General features: G+C 48.0%; 1 protein-coding gene across 3 annotated transcripts in view; it reads left to right on the top strand.

The window, feature by feature from the left end:
• The first annotated feature begins 895 nt into the window (after nt 1-895).
• The window catches only part of LRRC8D (leucine rich repeat containing 8 VRAC subunit D), a 140,486-nt gene continuing 134,186 nt past the window's right edge, over nt 896-7,195 (top strand). The window contains exon 1 of one of the 3 annotated variants that reach the window (XM_031969346.1): nt 896-1,225. The gene's annotated coding sequence lies outside the window, so the exon portion shown is untranslated. Of the gene's footprint in view, nt 1,226-1,494; nt 1,750-1,801; nt 2,102-7,195 lie in introns of those variants that run through there. The other 2 variants (XM_031969350.1, XM_031969347.1) reach the window with 2 other exon arrangements.

The raw sequence follows: 7,195 nt of genomic DNA, 5'->3' as shown, positions 1-7,195 counted from the left end.
GGGGATCTTTTCTCGTTTCCCCTTTGACTTCTCTCCCACAAAGAAGGGAAAAGGGGGCAGACCAGAAAAGCTTCGATCATTTAACAAAAATAAGAGGAATCATTAGTGATGGAGGAAATCGTTCTAGAAAACCAGTCCCAATTATTTTAGGATTATGGATCTAGATCTGTCAGATCGGCATCATTTAGTCCAGTTCCCTTTATTTTACAGAAGAGAAAACTGAGACCAGGGAGGCTAAATTACTGGCCGAAGAGCTCTAGAGGAAAACAACCCCGTTAGGCAGCATCGACCCAGAATAAGCTGGGTTAGCTGGGCGGCTCAGTTACAATCTGCCCGAGATGGAAGACTTTGCTGGAGAAAATGGGTGGGAGACTAGCAGACTAGGCCTAGTCGGAAGAAAGGACCAGCGGCCTGGAACCTCATTTAAAACACATCCAGCAAAAAGAGGTAAGAAAGAAAACGTGGGTGGCCAGATATTCATCTGGCGATTGCACTAGCAGATGGGCATTCTCCATCGGGGGAGGGCAGTTGCGTAACTGCCTTCCCGAGGTCTCGGTCCTAGGCCTGCACCCCAAGCCCAGCTGTTGTGTGCGGGTTGCATTTGGGGTCCCTCGGCCTTAGCCAGTGGCCAGGTGGCGAGAGCCCGGCGCAGGTGGGCACCCAGCAGGACGACGCTGACCACGGCGGGGTGCGGGCCCGGGGCACCTGCCGGGGGAAGGGGCGGCCGGCGGACTGCGCCCTTCCCAGCCGCCGGGCGTGCGCCTCCCGCGTGCCAGGGCGAACCGGGCCCGGAGCCCCGCGGTCCCGGCGGAGGGCCCGGGGAGCGGGGAGGGGCCGGCCGGCTAGAGCTCGTTGGCAATCACATGGGGGCCGCGGGCAGCTCCATTGGTTGCGGCCGGGCCAGTCGCGGCGCTCGCCGGCTGCGGTTGGTCCCGAGGCTGCAGCGCCAGCACCGGCCCCGGAGTCCATGTTACGCTTTGTCTAATTCCCCTCGTTACAGAGTCATGTGCTGCTGCTCCCGCCGCCGCCGCCGCCGTCGCCCCCGCCGGTGCCCCGGCTCCTCCGCCGCGCGTCCGGCTGGCAGCCGCGGGAGGGGCCGCGGGAGCAGGGTCCAGGGCGCCGCGCCGCGCTCCCGCCAGACCCGCGCGCCCCGGGCCAGCCGCGCCGCCGCCCCCCGCAGGTGATGCCGCCCCCTCCTGCCCCAGCGCTGCCGTCGCTCCGCCAGGTGGGTCCTGTAGCCCTCCGGCCCGCGGGGGAGGCCGCTGGCACCTCGCCCCGGCCTCCCTGCCCGTGCGCTCCGAGCTGCGGGCCGCCCCTGCCCTGGGGCTCCTGGAAGGGGCTCCCGCGCCGGGGCCCGGACTGCGGGTGGGAGCCCGGCCTGTGCGCCGAGCCGCGCGCTGCTGGGCGATTGCCGAGCACACGGGCCCCTCTCTTCCTCTTTCCTTCCTTCCGTCTGTCCGTCCCAAGGTCCTTCCTTCCTTCCCACCCTCCCGCCCCTTTGGCGTTTCTCCTCCCTCTTCACGATCACAGGACTACGATCCCTGGTCACGGCCCCGCATGGAGCTGGGCTGGGCAAGCTGCTGAGGGCTCACTCTCCGGGTTCCTGCCCCGCGCCGGGAGCGCGCCTCTCCTCCAGACCCGCCCCGGTGCCCAGGCTTATTGAGCAGTGCCAGCCAGCCCCCGCCCGCCGAGCCTCCCGGGAGGAACGGGCGGGCGGGCTGGGAGTCCGCTTGGCCGGGCTCCAGGGAGGTGAGAGCCAGCGCTCCGCCTCCAGCGCCAGGGGAGGAGGGGGGGGGGGGCAGCAGGTGCGGGGCCACCTCCGGTTGGACACCGGTATAATCCGCTTCTAGCTCGCCTCGAGGCGTGGGCATCTGGGATCGTGACTCCTCCGGCTTGAGGGGGGGACTTGAGAGGAAGACCATTCGGTTAGCCGCCCGAGACTTCTCCCACTCCAGCCAAGTATTCAGGGGTTAATTGGGGACTTTCTTCGCTGCCACCCCCTTTTAGGGTCCCCTCTGCCCTAGAAAAAGGAGTTGTTTGGTTTCTTCCCTAAGAGCCATCTCTAGTGGAGAAGAGCTGCGGCAGGTCGTGGGGAAAAGAGGTAGGTTCTGATTGCAGGGGAAAAGATTGGGGGGGGGGGGCAGTCGCTGGGGACCACTGTATGCTGAGGAGCATTGAGGGAATGATGATGAAGTGAAAAGTGCGCCGGGAGATAAAAAGCAGTAATTGGCAAGGGCGACGGATAGGAGGAGGTTTTGGCATGACCCTAATGTACCCGTAAATCGGAACCAACTTGGAGTACACTGGGATTAGTGTGATTTTTGACAACTGTGCCCTGTCAATTGTGTCCATCTCGGACCCAGAGCCGTTCTCCCTTGTGTTTGTGGGATTGTGGTTAGAGTTCCAGGGGGCAGAAAATACTTGATGATTCTGTAGGGATCTGGCCCAGAGAGACATGTCTTGAGGTGCTTTGTTGCTGCATTTAAGGTAATATAAAATGACACACACCAAGGAGCTTGGGTGTACTAGGCCTTAGGTAACTCCTTCCCAGTTGTTCTGGAAACAGCTGAATTCGATTTCCCCCAGAAACACCCAAGTGCTGTTTCAAGTGCCAAGAATAATAGTGATTCAGAGCTTCCCTGCTTGGAGTGGACAAGGAGCTCTCTGGTCTTTCCCTACTTCCCTGAAAAATCTCCCACCCTGAGCAGTAAATGACTAACTCCACAAGGTGAATCTAGAAGTTGGATTCTAGGATTCTGCTATTTAAATTTTTTGCCTAGCTGTTCAGGAATGCTCTCTAGTCTGCAGGATTGATTTAAATTTTGTCACTGGTTTTGAAAATCTGTTGTCCTTATGGCAACTTCATATTATCTCCTTCCACTTAACCTTAAGTGTTCTTGTGTTTACATAGGTGGTACCTGTATCTTGTTGACTGTGATCTAGCAGATAAGAAGGTTGGAGCCTGCTCAGATTGTCCATATGTGAACTGATGCCTTGTAGACTCTTCTGACTAGTGGGCTGTGTCCTTTGACTGAATGTCTTTTCAAATTTAAACAAAACTTGGAGACATTTCCCTGCCCCCAGGCTTAGATAGGTTTTGTCTTCAGAATTTGGTAGCATTTTGATTAAAGGGGTGTGTGTGTGTGTGTGTGTGTGAGAGAGAGAGAGAGAGAGAGAGAGAGAGAAATGGGCAAAACTCAACAGTTTTAGAGGGCAATTTTAGTAAATTGACATTGACTATGGAAATTATATTTTTAAAGAAACAGAAAGACCAGTTGATATTAGAAGTATGGCAGTTGGGGATTTGGGTATTTATGATGGTTGGGATTATGCAACATTTTCAAAGCAGCTAGTCAATAACATTTGTTCAGTTGCCAGCAGCATGAGAAGTGCTAGACTAAGGTGACCTGTGGGAAGTTTCAAATGAAGCAGTTTTACTCTCCAGGAAGGAATACTGGTGAGCCCCCATACACACAGCAAGGACAGTCAGTGAATTGGCTAGCACTATGGAGGGACTTGGGTGCTTAGGGCTAGAAGGAGGCTAGACCATTAGGCAGATTGTCTTGCTTATGTTTTTTTTTTTTCCTGAGGCAATTGGAGTTAAGTGACTTGCCCAGGGTCACACAGCTAGGAAGTGTTGTGTCTGAGGTCAAATTTGAACTTGGGTCCTCCTGACTTCAGGGCTGGTGCTCTATTCACTGCATCACCTAGCTGCCCCCTTGCTTACATTTTTAAAATGGTAAAAAGACTAGGTGAGCCTAAAAGGAAAGGCATCCCACAAAGAATGGATAGCATATGCTAACTCCCAGAAGGGAACCATGTATAATTGTAGTAATAAGAGTCTAAATTTATATAACACTCTAAGTTTACAAAGCATCTCATGTTGTCACATTTTTTTCCCAGACACCCCTGTGAGGAAAGCTGGGCAGTGTACATTATTATCCCTTCCCCTCCTCCCCAATATATTCCCTCCCTTTTTACTCCTGGGAAACTGAGTTTCAGACTTAAATATTTTGTCTAAATTCATATGGCTAGTAAATGGCAGGTCTCAGTCTTAAACTAGTTTTAAGACTTCCTGGGTGGATAGAGTACTGGGGCTGAAGGCCTGAAGTCAGCTCCAGGCGCTATTGAGCTATGTGATCCTGGGAAAGTTATTTTCTCCGCCTGCCTCAGTTTTCTCATTTGTAAAATGAGCTGGAAGAGAAAATGGCAAATCACTCCAGTATCTTTGCCAAGAAAATCCCAAATGGGGTCATGAAGAACAACAAACATTTCCTGACTCTGAAAACAAGTAGATTTGTTTGATATATGTGAAGCATGAAAGATGTAGGTCTTTCACTGGGTGGAGGCAATTCTCCCTGAAGGCAGAGAACAGTTTAATAGATACTTAGAGATTGATATGATTTCCCCAGATTACATAGCTAACAAACTGGGTGGCCCAGTGGATAGAGTGCTGGACCTGGAGTTGGGAAAGACTTGACTTCAAATCTTCACTTGCTATGTGAGCCTTTAAACCCTTCCCCTCAATCTGTGGGATTGAGCTCTCACCGCCCTGGCCTGCAGGAGATGATTCTTATACTTAATCAAACCTTATGCAAATGCTAACTAACTTCAAGGCTAACACTCTACCACTCCACACTGTTTGCTGCATGTATTTTTTTTAAAATATATTTTTATTTTCTTAAATACTTCCCAATTACATTAATTTTTAATATTAATTTCTTAAAAGTCTGAGTTTCAATTTCTCTTTCCCTCCCACTCTTCCAAAAAGCCTGCTTCAGTCTACTCAGAGTCCATCAGTTCTCTCAGTTTGGAGGCGGACAGCATTTTCCTCACCGGTCCTTTGGAATAGTCTTTGGATCATTGTCCTGATCAGAGTAGCTGAGTTTTTCACAGTTGATCATCTTTACAATATTGCGGTATTGTGACATGACAACCTGTGTCTGTTCACCTGACTTTGCATCAGTTCATCTAAGTCTTTCCATGTTTTTCTTGTCATTTTTTATAGTTCAGTGGTATTCGATCACAATCATTTACTACAATTTGTCCAGATATTTCCCAGTTAATGGGCACCCTCTCAATTTTCAACTCTTGAGGCATATAGTTTCTAATAGTAATTTGATTCTAAACATTAGCTACCTAAATCATTATAGATATCTGCATGGAAAATAACATTCAAAAAAAAATAATGATGCAGTCGATACAATAAAAGATAGAATTTGAATGATTCTGAATGTCTGAGGAGCAAGAAATCAGAGCCAGTATTACTGAAGGGCCCGAGTTTCCTCTTCTATGAAATAAGGGCATTAGATTGAGACTTCCTAATAGTCTCTTCTGACCTCCCTGGTATAGTGGTGCTGTCACTTCCTTTATTCTAGACGACAGTGCTGGATTAGAATTGTCACCTCTGGTGTCGGGATGCTCACTCTTTCAGGAGGTAGCCCGTTCTACTTTGGAACACATTCTTAGTTTGCATCCTAAGTCGCCTCCTTGTAACTTTTTCCATGGATACTAATTCTTTCCTCTGCTGCAACACATAACAGTTCTGTGTTGTTGTTGTTTTTTTTTTAAATATATGGACTGCCTTCTATTTGTAGAATGCTTTGCTAGATCACGGAAATAAATCATTTAGATAAAACAATTTTTGCCTGTGCAGGGGTGAATATGATGTATATACAATTAGCTTTTATAGGAAAGTATATGTGGCAAGTGTATCAAAGAGGTTCAGGAAATAATAGAAATAGCTAATATTGACGTACTTTAAAGATGCAGAGCTCTTTATATCTCTCATGTACATCTTAATTTTACATCTGTATCCTCACCCAACAATCCTACCAGCTAAACACTGGTAATATTATTATTAGCCCATTTTACATTTGGGATAACTGAGATATAGTGTGAACTGTCTATCTCTGGTCATGTACTAAGTGAGCATCAGAGATGGGATTTGAGTCTAAGATTTTCCTGATTCGACATCCAGCATCCCATATCCTATTTTGTTTTCCCTTTAAGAAAAATGCCATCTTTTGTGTCCTTGTATTTGATAATCTACCTCTCAAGCTAAATAAATTGCTCTCCTTTCTTCACCTGAATTCTTTCTGTGACCCTCTTAGTTACCCTCTGTTCCCACTGATTGTCAATTTCTTCCTCAATATATGGAAGCTGGGATGGAACAAGAGATTTCCTCCTAGCCAGTCTCTTCTGACCTCTCTGGCACAGTGGGACTGTTACTTCCTGTGTTCTAGATGACTGTGCTGGGCTAGTGCGGCTTCAGCCTGACTTAGCTCTTCTAAGCAACTGCAACACTGTTGGCTCCTCTGATGCCTGCAGTCAACCAGAGCAGCTTTACAAAAACAGTTTCTGAGCTCTCCAGTTTTGTCCCCATGTGACTTTTTTTTTTTTTTTTAAGAACAAAATAAAACCGTTCAACAAGATGTTAACAACAACTTCCTTTGTATCCCCTCCTTATTTCTGTTCAGTTTGTAAAATTAGATGTGATGTTGGATTTTTTCAAATGTAGCCAAAATTATTGCATACACTCTTCTCACTTGGCAGCTTCATAGAAGTCCTGCGGCATGGCGTGGAACGATGGTCTTTTTTTTTATGCAGCATAGTAATATTCCATTTCATTGCTATAGCACAATTTGCTCATCCACAACCCTATTTCTGAAAATCCTGTCTGTTTCCAATATTTAGGTTATTATAAATGAAGAAGCTGTGAAGATTTTTGTAGAGAGAGAGTTTATTTTCTTTCTAATAATATCATTAGAATGTCATCCCAACAGTGCAACAACTGAATCAAGAGGTATGTCAATTAGGCAAACATGTATTGACTACCTACTATGTGTCAGGCAGTAGGAATGCAAAAAAAAGGCAGAAGGGAGCTCATAGTCTAGTGGGGGGTATATCTTACAGGCAACTCTGTACCAAGAAGCTGTCTGCAGGATGAATTGGAGATAAGCAATAGAGAGAGAGAAGCCACTAGAGGAAGGGAGATGGGGAAGGCCTTTTTGTAAAAAGTGGGACTTGCAGGAAGCCAGGAGGTTGAGGGAAGTATCCTCAAATTGGTTAGTGGATGGTTTTATGTAGGAGGCCCAGGTCATTGAATTGCAGTGTGGATAAGCTATGGACAGATTGGAAAGGTGGTGGTGGTGGGTAGGGCAGTTTATAAAAGACCTAAATTCCCAACAGATTT

Source organism: Sarcophilus harrisii, chromosome 4 (genome assembly GCF_902635505.1).
Source record: "Sarcophilus harrisii chromosome 4, mSarHar1.11, whole genome shotgun sequence".
In the NCBI taxonomy this organism is placed as follows: Eukaryota; Metazoa; Chordata; class Mammalia; order Dasyuromorphia; family Dasyuridae; genus Sarcophilus; species Sarcophilus harrisii.
This window is presented reverse-complemented; position numbering and strand designations above follow the sequence as displayed.